Below are 13,402 nucleotides of genomic sequence, written 5' to 3'. Positions count from 1 at the left end.
GTTCAGTAAAATATTACTCATCTGTCTGACCCCACCTATTCAATAAATTAAGTAAAATTCCCCCCCATGTGATGGAGGAATGCACAGTGCATGTAGGGGGCGTGGCCTCAGTACCCCTGCAGGAAGCAGTGTGCTATGTTCAACTTTTTTTATTCTTTATTATAAAGAAAAACATTTACACAATTCAAAAGCTATGTTCAACTTGCCAAGTGCACTTGCATGAAATCTGGTTGTTTTAGTCAAGATTATGCTTAAATATATTTTCCCTAACTATATTTAAAATTAGGGATGGGGCCGATCCGATCCAGTATCGGGTCCGATATGGGCGAAATCTACGGATCGGATATCGGACTGACAGCTCCGATATAAAATCCGATACATTTTTTTTTTTTAAAGAGCGAGAGCCCCGCGCGAGCAGATGCCGACGTTCGGTGGAGGGAGAGAGGATTCGAATACTCGTTCTAAAAAAAACACACCAAAGTCGGAGTTTTTCCCCGTGGAAGCGAACAGAGCTGTTGTTCCGTTCCAAATCAGCTGTGCCATCGTAGCTTAAAAGGAGTTTATCAATCCATCCTGGAACACAGTGTTAATTTCGTAGACTAAGACTATGACGAAAAATATTCGTCTACGAACCTTTTTCACGGACGTAAACTAAATAAAAACTAAATAAAAAGGCAGATGTGATGACGAAGACTGAGACTAATTTAACTGACACTATAGTCTACGAATAGGAACTAGACGAAACTGTTAGGGCGGGACGAATGGAGAAGAGATCCAATCAGAACTACTCTTTTTGTGGGACAAGTTGGGAAGAAATCCAATCAGTGCAAAGCAGCGAATGCAACCCTGTGTATGTGAAAATCGACGGGAGACCGCGCAGGTGTGAGCGGGTGGAGTGAGCCGCTGTGCTGAAAAACCCTGCGGTATGATGGACAAAAATGATAGTCAGGGATATCCTGCCCGTTAACGATGTCAAGGGGAAAGGCTAAGTTCCGCGATCTGTTTGTAGTAGGCTCTGTCTCGAGTTTGAATACACAGAGCCGTGTGAAACTGCCGCCTCCGTCCGTTAGTTTCTGTTTTTAAGTTACAATCAACTCCGACGCATGGACAGCGTTCAATTAAAACCTCTAATTGTATTATCTAAAAAGGCTTTGATGCAAAAGAAGTCCAAACACACACAGCGGCAGCAGTGTTGCTTAAAGGAAGGCGCAGTTGCTCAAATTTATCAGCACCTCAACTGCGTGCTGCTGCCCAGGGGCGGCCTTAACGATCTCGGGGCCCGTTTCAAGACCTAGTGTGGGGGCCCCCACTTTTTAAAAATATTTTCTTTATTTTTATTTTTTTATAAATAATGCTTGTGCATGCTCCCCGCAAAAAGAAAAAAGATTGTGGAATCCAGTTGGTTCATAGACAGATCATGAGATAATGGACCCCCGGGCACAGGCTCTTAAAGCCCCCTCTCCCCCCTATCCAGTCAGGTACACTGATTTTATGTGAGATTATTACTAATGAAATAGAATACATGTTTTGTATTACAACCATTAAATCTGTGTCTGTATTGCATATTCAAACCTTAATACCATTCAATGAAGAAAAACACTTAGTCGACGAAGTCCGCTGTAGATTTAGTCAAACTAAACTCTGCTTATATTTAGTAGACTAGACTAGACTAAGACTAAAATATTTTAGATGACTAGAATAGGACTAAGACTAAATGGTGTGATATTCAAAAGACTAAGACTAAGACTAAATCAGAATTTGCTGCCAAAATTAACACTGCTGGAACATGCATTTTCGGGGATTTATAAATCCATACAAAAGATCCAATATTGATAGTCTTTTGTGTCCATATTATATACATTATTGACCGTGTATTCCTATGATGCAGTCACTGTTGATTGGCAATAGCAGCGCTGCATTGGGAATGTAAACAAACAGCTAAACTAAGCTAATGTTAGCATTTCGCCGAGCACTGCTTTCCCTTCCGAGATCACGTTAATGTTGTGGTATAAAGTTAAGGGAAACACATGCTGATATTCTTCCTCCCTCTCTGTCTTCCTACTAGGGGTGTAAATCTCTGCTTTCATCACGATACGATATTACATCGATTCATTAGACAACGATATGATCTCTAAAATCTGCTGCGATACGATTTTGATTCGATTCAGGGGCCTGCGATCGATATGAGATGATATTATATGCCCATTTAACACAAGATGGCCTATCTCATTATCTAAAAATACATGATGATATAATAGCGTTCTTAATCGTTTGTATAATTTTCATCCATTTTTATTCATTCTGAACAATAAAGACCTTGAAATTAACAGGATAAACAATAAACTTAAGCTGCTACCTCTGCCATTTCCCTCTTTTTGATGACATTTTATTTAATGTCAAGGGGAATTCCTTATAAAATACCTCTATGTAAAATACAGCTAAAAAAATATTAGCTTGAATTATTTGATTGAAAGATTAATATCTTTCATAAGATTAATATCTTTCAATCTCTTACTATTCATATCTTAAGGTGTTGCGGCAGTAAACAATGCTTGGAGTGACATTTGAGTAGTTTTGGGCCGTGTGGGGTTTCAGGGCACAGATTGGTGGATTCCTCGCTAGCTTAGCTCATTAGCCTAATGGAGCTATCCACTTTAGCTGAGGCTGCAGTAGCTCGTAAATTCACCCCGAGAGCGCAGGAGCTTCTCACCGCTGAGAGAGCAGCCGAGCCGCGCATTATTGGAACTTTACACTGCCAACCGGGCAGCGCTGTGCTGGTGAGCCCGCGGGGATAACAGCCAAACTGCGCCGCTAGCTTGGCTGCTAACCCCGCGAGCCTGTCGAGCGGCGCGCTGCCCCGGTATCGTCGGTTCGAATGCTCTGTCAGCGGGGATATATGATCCTCTCCCCATGGTGCCAACACCGATAGGTCTGTTACAGATGGATTTTAGTGTCCGAAATTAACTTTGATAATCATACACAAGCGAGAAAAGCCTGGTGCGGTCAGGCGGAAATAGTGTCACAAACACCCGAGCAAGGACATTGTCAAAATAAAAGAATATACAACATCGATTTGCATCGATGTTTGGACGTTGCATCGATGCAGTTGGATCGTTCGCAAATCAATTGATGGATCGATCTACAGTATCTCACAAAAGTGAGTACACCCCTAACATTTCTTCAAATATTTCATTATATCTTTCCATGGGACAACACTGAATAAATGACACTTTGATACAATGTAAAGTAGTCAGTGTACAGCTTGTATAACAGTGTAAATTTACTGTCCCCTCAAAATAACTCGACACACAGCCATTAATGTCTAAACTGCTGGCAACAAAAGTGAGTACACCCCTTAGAAAAAATGTACAAATTGAGCCCAAAGTGTAAATATTTTGTTTTGCCACCATTATTTTCCAGCACTACCTTAACCCTCTTGGGCATGTAGTTCACTAGAGCTTCACAGGTTGCAACTGGAACCCTCTTCTACCCATTCATGACGACATCAAAGAGCTGGTGGATATTAGAGTCCTTGCGCTCCTCCATCTCCCGTTTTAGGATGGCCCAAAGATGCTCAATAGGGTTTAAATCTGGAGACATGCTTGGCCAGGCCATAACCTTTACCCTCAGCTTTTTTAGCAAGCCACTGGTCATCTTGGAGGTGTGTTTGGGGTCGTTATCATGTTGCAATACCACTCTGCGGCCCAGTTTACGAAGGTTGAGTGCACATGGTCAGCGTCGTACACAGAGGTTGGCTTTGGAAAATAGACGTATGAGTGCTGCCAGCATTGCTGAAGGGCTTGAAGGGGTGGGGGGGTCAACCTGTCAGTGCTCAGACCATACGCCGCACTCTGCATCATACTGGTCTGCATGGCTGTCATCCCAGAAGGAAGCCTATTCTAAAGATGATGCACAAGAAACCCCACAAAAAGTTTGCTGAAGACAAACAGACTACGGACATGGATTACTGCAACCATGTCCTGTGGTCTGATGAGACCAAAATACATTTATTTGGTTCAGATGGTGTTAAGAGTGTGGAGCGGCAACCAGGTGAGGAGTACAAAGACAAGTGTGTCTTGCCTAGAGTCAAGCATGGTGGTTGGAGTGTCATGGTCTGGGGCTGCATGAGTGCTGCCAGCACTGGGGATCTACAGTTCATTGAATTCTAACATGTACTGTGACATACTGAAGCAGAGCATGATCCCCTCCCTTCATAAACTGGGCCGCAGGGCAGTACTGCAACATGATAACGACCCCAAACACCCCTCCGAACGACCACTGGCTTGCTAAAGAAGCTGAGGGTAAAGGTTATGGACTGGCCAAGCATGTCTCCAGTCTTAAACCCTATTGAGCATCTTTGGGGCATCCTCAAACGAGAGATGGAGGAGCGCAAGGTCTCTAATATCCACTAGCTCCTTGATGTCGTCATGAATGGGTAGAAAAGGGTTCCAGTTGCAACCTGTGAAGCTCTAGTGAACTACATGCCCAAGAGGGTTAAGGCAGTGCTAGAAAATAATGGTGGCAAAACAAAATATTGACACTTTGGGCCCAATTTGGACATTTTTTCTTAGGGGTGTACTCACTTTTGTTGCCAGCAGTTTAGACATTAATGGCTGTGTGTCGAGTTATTTTGAGGGGACAGTAAATTTACACTGTTATACAAGCTGTACACTGACTACTTGACATTGTATCAAAGTGTCATTTATTCAGTGTTGTCGCATGGAAAGATATAATGAAATATTTGAAGAAATGTTAGGGGTGTACTCACTTTTGTGAGATACTGTACATCGATGGATCGTTACACCCCTACTTCCTACTGCGCTTGGTGCCGCTTTTAGTTTGCCTCGCTCTGACAATGTCAGAGCTGTGAAATGAGCATTACATTTATATTTTAACAATTGTTGTATATGCGTGTGTGTGTGTGTGTGTGTATATATATATATATACACACACACACACACACATATATTACTACTCATATATATATATATATATATATATATATATATATATATATATATATATATATATATATATATATATATATATATATATATATATATGAGTAGTAATATTTGCTGACAACATATATTGCAGTTTAAGCTACTTGTGCAAAAATAAAAACATAAAAATAAAAAATAAAAGAATATTTGGAATACTGAATTGAGCTTCGAATACAAACTTAAGTTTTTGGATATTCGAATTATTCGGGCCGGCCCTAATGCATTCGTGTATATTTCTTGCTCTTTTAAATAAGAATTGCTTAAGCCTTCCTAGCCTTACACATAACATCACCACAAACAAAGAAATGTAGAATAATTATGATATCGTATCGGACAGTATCGGTCGATATCCAAAACCCAGATATCGGAATCGGAACTAAAAATAGTGGATCGGTGCATCCCTACAGTCCCCTCCATAAGTATCGGAACAGTGAGGTCAATTCCTAAATTTTTGCTGTAGACTGGAAACATTTGGGTTTGACACCAGAATATGAATATGAGACAATAGATCAACATTTTAGCTTTCATTTCCAGGTATTTACTTCTGGATCTGATACACAACTGAGAAGATAGCATTTTTTGTAAAGGAACACCACATTTTTAGGTGAGCAAAAGTATTGGAACAGATAGACTTAAAGTAAATTAAAGTGAATAAGACTTAATATTTTGTTGCAAATCCTTCACTTGCAATAACTGCATCAAGCCTGTGACCCATTGACATAACAAAACTTTTGCATTCTTCTTTTGTGATGCTTTTCCAGGCCTTTACCGCAGCCTCATTCAGTTGCTGTTTGTTTTGGGGGGTTACACCCTTCGGTCTCCTCTTAAGCAGGTAAAATGCATGCTCTATAGGGTTTAAGTCTTGAGATTGACTTGGCCAGTCTAAAACTTTCAATTTCTTGACCCTGATGAACTCCTTTGTGGTTTTTGCAGTTGTTTAGGGTCATTACCTTGCTGCATGATGAAGGATCTTCCAATCAGTTTGGTTGCATCTTTCTTTAAATTGGCAGACAGAATGTTTCTGTAGACTTCTAAGTTCATTTTGCTGCTGCCATCATGTGTTACTGTGTTGTTGTCAAGATGAACCTTTACCAAAGTGATGGAAAGGCTAAAGTTTGGAGAAAGAAAGGATCTGCTCATGACCCCAAGCATACAAGCTGATCTGTGAAACACGGTGGAGGCAATATCATGGCTTGGGCTTGCATGGCTTCTTCTCGGATGGGCTCATTAATCTTCATTTATGATGTAACACATGATGGCAACAGCTAAATTAACTCAGAAGTTTACACAAACATTTTGTCTGCCAATTTGAAGAAAGATGCAACCAAACTGATTGGAAGATCCTTCATCATGCAGCAAGATAATGACCCAAAACACACTGCAAAAACCACAAAGGAGTTAATCAGGGTCAAGAAATGGAAGGTTTTAGACTGGTCAAGTCAATCTCCAGACTTAAACCCTATAGAGCAAGCATTATACCTGCTAAAGAGGAGACTGAAGAGAGTAAACAAACAGCAACTGAATAAGGCTGCGGTGAAAGCCTGGAAAAGCATAAAAAGGAGGATTCAAAAGTTTTGTGATGTCAATGGGTCACAGGCTTGATGCAGTTGTTGCAAGCGAAGGCTTTGCAACAAAATATTAAGTCTTATTCATTTTAATTTATTTTAAGTCTATCTGTTCCAATACTTTTGCTCACCTAAAAATGTGGTGTTCCTTTACAAATAATGCTATCTTCTCAGTTGTGTATCAGATCCAGATGTGAATACCTGGAAATGAAAGCTGAAATGTTGATCTATTGTCTCCTATTCATATTCTGGTGTCAAAGCCAAATGTTTCCAGTCTACAGCAAAAATAAAGGAATTGGCCTCACTGTTCCGATACTTATGGAGGGGACTGTATTTAAAATCACTGTAAAAGCCTCTGTAAACCTGGTCTAGTCAAAATCAATATGATCTCAAGTTGGGTGTCTCAATATGCTTTAAAAAAATATTGATATTAAATGTTCATAAATATTATAAAACTTAGTTGTTTGCCAGGTCTGAAATAACATAATTCAATGGATTTAGTGAATTTGGGTTGCCAGGGCCTTTAAGGGCCATCCTTAAATTTAGTAAATTCCCGTTTATTCCCATAAATTTCTGTTAATTCCCATGGAAAGTTTCCAACTTTGAAAATTCCCGGAATTTTGCAACCCTAAGCACAACCCAGAAATGAAAGTAGGAATTTTCAAAATCACCAGACTGATTGAAGCCTGCAACAATTGTCAAATGTACAAACAAGAGGGTGGTGATTGCATGTGTAGCCTTCTAGAAGTAAACATTTTCACACAATAACCCCAGACATGCACCCAAAAATAAACTGGGACTTGTGATGAGCCTCCACAAATATAACTCACAAGAGTGCCTCTGTAGAACAAAAAGCAGGCGGTAGTCGCGTGGCTAATTTGCATCTAAAACACCACATCATTTGCATCAATTTGCATTAGCATGTTCACACAAGGGTTGAATACTGGAGGGTCCATTCAGAAAAGCCATCTCTCAATCAGAGAATGACCTGGACTTGAGTAACTCCTCGTCACCAACAGCCCAACAGTGATGGCTTTGTGAGGCTGACACTGAAAGATGTGACGTTTCTAGAGTAGCTGTGTCCAACCTGTCGTCTCAACAGCACAGCCAAAACCAGTATGGTTCATTTCAGGTCATGGTAACTTAATAAAAAAATTCAACGTGGCTGCTTGCTGAAGAGGGTGAGGCAATAAGTGAATCTAAGCATTTTCTACAGCGTGGCATTTTGCAGGTTTCTAAAATCATTAAATGCTCACAGTTATTTAAAAATATCTAACCATGGGGCGCCTTTAGCTCAGTTGGTAAGGCGTCCCCCTCCCGGGCCGGGCCCAGCAGCAGACCCGGGTTCGATTCCCACCCGCGGTCGTTCTCTGCATGTCACTCCCCTCTCTGCCCCATTTCACCTCTGTCTCTCTGCACTGTCAATAAAGCATAAAAATGCTAAAAAAAAAAAAAAATCTAACCATAAATGAGCAGCTAACAAAGGAAAATAGTAGGCATTATGCCAAACTGTGTTTAGTAAAGTGCAACAATTGCAATGCCATTTTAAGGTGGGTAAATATTTGGCATTAAGCAACTTTGACGAAAACACCATCTCACAGCTAAACAATCTACACCTATTGGATATTATATTATTGGATTGCATTGTTGGAGTCCGAACTGTGGCTCAGTTGGTAGAGCGGGTCGGCCGATTATCAAAGGGTTGGAGGTTCGATCCCCGCCCTGCCACTTGTGTCATAGTTGTTGTGTCCTTGGGCAAGACACTTCACCCACCTTGCCTCGTGTGAATGTTGATAGTTAGCCTGCTATCGGTGTATGAATGTGTGTGTGAATGGTAACGTGTAAATGGGAACAGGTCTCCCTTGAAAAAGAGTCTTCGGACTCAATGGGATATACCTGTATAAATAAAGGTTAGGAACAGGTTACCAGCAGCATATGCCTCGTTTCTGCTCCTTGCTTGTCCCTCATTGCAATCTGCAGGTGTGGCTTTACTGTTCAGAGGGGCAATGGTCAACTACCTAATCCCCAACCAAAGGCAGAAATGGTCCAACACGGTACCAATCCATAGCACAGCCATGTTTACAGTGCTTTGTCATCCACAAGTTATGGACACCTCTCCCCTCTTGACATTTTCAGACAAGAACAAAGACTGCAGGACAACCAAAAGTGAAAGTGAAGCTAGATAGCACATTGTTCTGCAAAGGCAAAGGAAATAACACCAGTCACAACAAATTACACTTTTTATGCATTACGATGACGAATGCAACAGACACACAAGCAATTAATTGGAAGTGTGCAGAAGCACAAGTGACTCACTGACTTTTGTTTATGCATTACTGAAAGGGCTTGAGATTCAGAGCAATGAAAACATATTCAGTATTTGCCTCGAAAGGATGTATTCCCCCACTGGGGCAACAAATGTTAAACATGCATTACATTTATGTAACTGTGGTTTGCCTTTTATAGAAACGTTCACCAAATTATATTTAGAAACTTCAGAAGAAAGCTATGATTTGAAACAGAAATTACCTCAAACAGCATTTTGGCAGTGTTAAGGGACAAAACCCGTTTTTTTACCTAAATGTATTGATGACATCAAGAAGATACTGATATTTGAAATCAAACAGTATTATATGGGAGGTGAATTTGTAAAACTATTTTCTATCGTCATTTGTCACCAATACATCTGAGAGCATAATATAACTTCCCCTTACGTTGATTCAGCAGCAGTCACTCTCACATACACTCAGCTGGAAAATATGTTCATATGCTCGGAAAATGTGAAACTTCAAAAGGCATTTGGCAATCAACCGTAAAAAAATCAAAAACAATAAAATATCTTACAAAACAATATTTTTATACAATAATACAGAGCAAAAACCTTACAGAAGATACAGTATATGTATAGAAACTGCACTGATCCAGCTTTAATAAACAGAGAAGTTTATATAGTCTCACTTTTGGTTTTAACAACGTCCCAAAACATTGACAAGCACAGGCAGTTTTGGAGATGAGAAGGTGGTGAGTTGATGCACTAGTTACTAATAATAACTAGGGATGCACATAGCAACTTATTTCCATGACGTTAAAACGGTAGATTTTATTTCGACTAGTCTATTTAAAAAAAATTAGAAAACCCGAGCACAATGTAAACACTTTAGGAGCCCTTCAGCCTTAACATTCTTCTAGACGATTACCAAGCCATTAATGTAAATGCCATTGTAATGTGCGGCGTACTGTTTCTTGTTAATATAATGGCCCTGTCATCAGACACACATATGCCTACTGGATGGATTTACACACATCGATCCCTACGTCAAGTTATCCAAGTCGGATTTTTGTATGGTCCGAGATCGTTGTTGTAAGTTTGTCTTTATAAAGTTTCTTGCTAAACACGATTGTAGGTACTACTGTTTGTCTATAGCCTGACCACGAGTCCCGCTGCGTGTTGATTTGGGTTCGTCTCCACCGTTGCGCGTAAAGGCAGCATTAGAACAGACGAACAAGAGTAAACAGCAGGCCTTTAGGCAACCGTCAAGAAAACCTTTTTGCTTTGTGCTGCTCTCACCTTTTTATCTCTCCATCTGGCCTACACACACACGTTCATTCACACACATTTTATGTTCAAGTCCAAGTGATGGGCAATACCTTAGGTTACTAACCGACTAGTATTTCTAGTGCCGAGTCTGCCGACTAGTGAGGCAGCGGACCTTTAACCGACTAGTCATGTATATCTATAATAATAACAATAAATAAATAAAAACTGAAATTATCCAGGAAATCGAGCATGAAAAGATGACTGATTAACATAATTAGGATTTAAAATCAGAAAACCCTTTAAACACAGCCCTCAGTGTGGGTTTGATGAACTGGCTGTGGTCCTATTGTGTGCCCACATGTAGCCCAACAGTATGAACACAATGAGCTGCACAAACACCTCTCACCACACAAAACATCAGGACTCTGGCCACTCATTTACCGATTTTAAAACAGCAAAGCTCACTCAGCACAATGCGCCCTAGACCAACCCAGACCATCCAATTCAATTCAAACGGAACTGCATGTGCTTGCATAAGCAGCAGCTGCCCACCCCGTCCCCTTGTCCCACACACACAAACCCCCCTTTAGTAGGCCACCACACACACAGGTTGTGCTATCCTCTAAAAACAAGTGGCTAGAATATATATAATATATTTATGGTGGCACACTCACCTGTTAAGATGCGTTTGCTTCTTTGGTGGTAACAGCTTCCAATTCCGAATCTCTAAAAGAGTAAGAGATACGAAGTTTAGGCCATGTCCAAACGTACATGGCTATTATGAAAAACATATTTTCCACACGTGCACAGAAAATTCCTGTACACAAGACAGTGTTTTAGAATTTCTATCCATACACACAGCAACCGAAAAAACTACTAAAAACGCTTATCATGCCAGGCTAGCAGGTGGAAATAATGTGTCACATCAATCATCATAGAAGGTAATTGTGAACATGCGCATTGAGTGTCTTCTTGGGTGAGGGTGGCACATGCTCAGTAGATGTAAACAACAACTGCTAGGCGCAAATTGAGGTCATGACACAAGTGTTTCCCAAAACCGTCAGTATACCCGTCTTCACAAATACAGAAATACAGTTTTTCCAAAATCTCCACTTTGGTTGGAGTTTTCAAAACGCTCTGGTTTAAGTGTCTGCGTGTGGACAGAAGGCCAAACCGCATAGAAAAGATATGGTTACGAAAATACCTGTGTACGTATGGACATGGCCTTGATCTCAGGTATCAAAGACCACATTCACAACAAAAAACAACCCAGTCATAAATAAGAAACATGCCCTCCAATATTTTGTTTTCTAGTTGTATTGGTTTTTTGTCTTAAAACGCCACCCTCCAAAAGCTCCATGAGTGATGGTTACACAGCCAAGTGCTAAACTGGAAATAGTAAACATAACCCCATTCTGATTTCTCAAATGATATGTTGATGAAGTATCTCTCGAAGACAAGCATGCATACACAAACAAACAGAGAGGCTTGTGACGAATTGCTGTATGCAAAGCATGCCAATTAGTCGATGATGTGGAAATCCAGGTTGAACTGCATAACAGGTTAATGCACAATCAGGGGCCCCTAAAGCTGAGGCAGGAATGTATGTGTGCCTGTGTGTGAGTGACAAAAAAGAGAGTGTGTGTGTAGGTCAGAGTTACAACCCGGGTCCTGATCGGCCATTATCTCAGCTGTTGCCTGACTTACAGCTTAACCAACATGGCTTCTCTCGCGCCTGGTATTTTTTCCTGCGCGAGCAATGACCAACAATGGCCTTACCATGGCAACATGATAACAGTCCGTGTACTTGCATTATTAAACTGAAGACTCGTCGAGCAAGTAGAAAACGCTGGGGTGAATACGGGTGCAAGTGCAAAAGCAGCATAGCAGAGGGTCTGGCGTTGAACTTAGAAGCCAGCTGCTTCTCCGTCTATCTGCCGACAGAGGGGGTTAAACTCTACGACCGAATAGCAACTCTGCAGGGTCACAATTTCAACAACCAAATGTACTTCAATATCAACGTTAAACCCCTCACTTTGAATGTTAAGAGACATTTGAACAAAGGTGTCCTCTGGTGCAAGTCTCCAAAATGCCGGACAATCGTCGGTAATTACCGCCGAGCAACCTGCGTCGTCAAATTAGCATGGATGCTAATGCTAATTCTCACAGCTAACGTTATGAAGCCGCTAGTTAACATACCGGTCTTACGTAAAATGTTGTCATTTTGAGTTTTAATAAACACAGTGGGGCTCAGAATCCACGAAGAAATATACATCCCATCCCAAAACACGTCTCTGGAAACAATGATATGGAAATACAAAATGCAGTCTTTTGACATATGTGCGTACAGCTAGTGAACTGAGGTTAACCGACTAGTTAGCGTTAGCACAGGGTTAACCTGCCCCACAAATACAGACGTTTGGCTGTCAAACACGCATTGAAAGGTTCAGCCATTTGCAGGCGAACGCTATCCCCTGGGTTATCAGCCGATGCGTTTGCCTTTTACGTTTTGCAACCTGCAAAGCAACCGAGCTGCCTTTGCCAAATGCTAGCCAGCTAGCTCGGGGCTAACTAAACAACAGTCTCGTCCACACTCCCTGGTCTCTGCTGTTCTCAGTGAATATTAGCTCGACAAAAAAAGACACAACCGTCCGGTCAGAAAACACGGTTAAAAACAAGCCTTACCTCATTGAAGTATAAAGTGCAATAGAGTGGAAAGGAGAGCCGACTGTAAGGCTAAAAGAAATTCAACGCGTCTGCAGCATCTACGAGGGGAGGCATCCGTCCTGCATGATCGCCATTTTCTTAACTAGCTGCTGCTGGCTAACCTTCTTTCGCTTGAGCTCTGCTTTCCCCTCCTCTCTCTCTCTCTGCATTCACTTCAGCTCTGAATGTGAGGGGGGAGACAGGGCAGGAAACACATTCACCACTTCCTCTGACTGAGAAAAACCAAACACAGCCAAAAGAAACGAAATGGTAAACGAGAGAAAAGTAAAAGATTGTCGAGCCTGTTCAAGGCATGGACATATAAAGGAAGGTTCAAGGCAAGAAACGTTGTCCCTCCAAATGAATAAACCCAGCCGAAACGTCACCACGGCACCATAAGAATAAGAAAAACATGAACAACTAAAAATTACTTAATTGTGGCCTATTGATGCCACATGGATAATGAAACTAAATAATGGATACTTAAATAAGTAATAATTCATTTAAAAAATATCAGAAATGAAGGAAATGTGTTAAAAAATGTGACAATAAAAAGAACACAGCTCCCATTCTTGATTAGCCTATAATGT

General features: G+C 41.0%; 1 protein-coding gene across 3 annotated transcripts in view; it reads right to left on the bottom strand.

Annotated features, from left to right (window-relative positions):
- The window catches only part of LOC307263214 (trinucleotide repeat-containing gene 6A protein-like), a 51,748-nt gene extending 38,838 nt beyond the window's left edge, over positions 1 to 12,910 (bottom strand). For all 3 annotated transcript variants that reach the window (XM_080044318.1, XM_080044320.1, XM_080044319.1), the window contains exons 1-2: positions 12,792 to 12,910; positions 10,781 to 10,832 (exon numbers count right to left, since the gene is read on the bottom strand). The gene's annotated coding sequence lies outside the window, so the exon portion shown is untranslated. The remainder of the gene's footprint in view (positions 1 to 10,780; positions 10,833 to 12,791) is intronic.
- Positions 12,911 to 13,402: the final 492 nt, after the last annotated feature.

The sequence above is a fragment of the Ammodytes marinus genome (genome assembly GCF_949987685.1).
Source record: "Ammodytes marinus genome assembly, chromosome: 16".
Lineage (NCBI taxonomy): Eukaryota > Metazoa > Chordata > Actinopteri > Uranoscopiformes > Ammodytidae > Ammodytes > Ammodytes marinus.
The sequence above is the reverse complement of the archived record's forward strand: the minus strand, read 5'-3'. Positions and strand labels throughout refer to the sequence as shown.